This window comes from Octopus bimaculoides, chromosome 22 (genome assembly GCF_001194135.2).
Source record: "Octopus bimaculoides isolate UCB-OBI-ISO-001 chromosome 22, ASM119413v2, whole genome shotgun sequence".
In the NCBI taxonomy this organism is placed as follows: domain Eukaryota; kingdom Metazoa; phylum Mollusca; class Cephalopoda; order Octopoda; family Octopodidae; genus Octopus; species Octopus bimaculoides.
In genome coordinates this window covers 37269645-37270514 of record NC_069002.1, presented here as the reverse complement: position 1 = coordinate 37270514, position 870 = coordinate 37269645, and the positions used below count along the sequence as shown (strand labels likewise).

At 40.1% G+C, this 870-nt stretch overlaps 1 protein-coding gene across 1 annotated transcript in view; it reads right to left on the bottom strand.

Moving 5' to 3' along the window:
* Positions 1-870, bottom strand: part of LOC106879136 (ubiquitin-conjugating enzyme E2 Q1) — a 22335-nt gene that overhangs the window by 8528 nt on the left and 12937 nt on the right. The gene's annotated exons all lie outside the window — the stretch shown is intronic.

Sequence of the window (870 nt, the reverse complement as noted above, 5' to 3'; positions counted from 1 at the left end):
ACACACACACACACATTAGTAGACATCAATCTATAAACTCTCCAGAGAAAATGCAATAATTGATTTTTGGAACAAGGGATCTTGAAGTTCATAAAGCTATGATAGATAATAGCATGTAAATATTGGGTTGGAGAGAAAAAAAATGATTAAATGATTAAAACTTATCTAGTAGTGATTACCTCCCTTACAATGACTGCTGCCAGCAGGAACCCCCCCCCCCTCATCCACTCCACCACCCGCGTTCAAAATATATTTGGGGGCGTGCAAAATTTCAACTCAACTAGCTTTCTGGCAGAGTTCAAGAAAAGTTGCACACATTATGCAGAATATATTATCAAGTCTCCTAGGATTTTGAAGGAAAGAGAAAATTACTCAAAATAATTTTTCTATGACAAAATAAATGTGCACAAACAGGGGCATATGTGCACGAGTAGTTGCACATGCAGTCACAAGCAGACAAATTATCATCATTCTAATGTCCTTTTTTTCCCCATGCTTGAATGAGTCAGATGGAGTTTATTTGAAGCAGATTTCACCTGTTTTCAAGCAAAGCAATCTTCCATCATGGCCAGACATGTTCTTACAGAATACAGGAAATGAGGGACACTGCTTGCATGACAGGAACAATCATTTTAGAGCTATCACGCAATATCAAAACAAGGATACACAAACATGCGCACGCACACACACACACACACATATACGATGACCTTCTTTCAGTTTCCGTCTGTCGAATCCACTTAAAAGGCTCTGATTGGCCTGGGGCTATAGCAGAAGACACTTACCCAAGGTGCCACACAATGGGACTGAACCTGGAACCATATGGCTGAGTAGAAAACCACCACACAGCCTATGCCTGTGTCCTCTAAA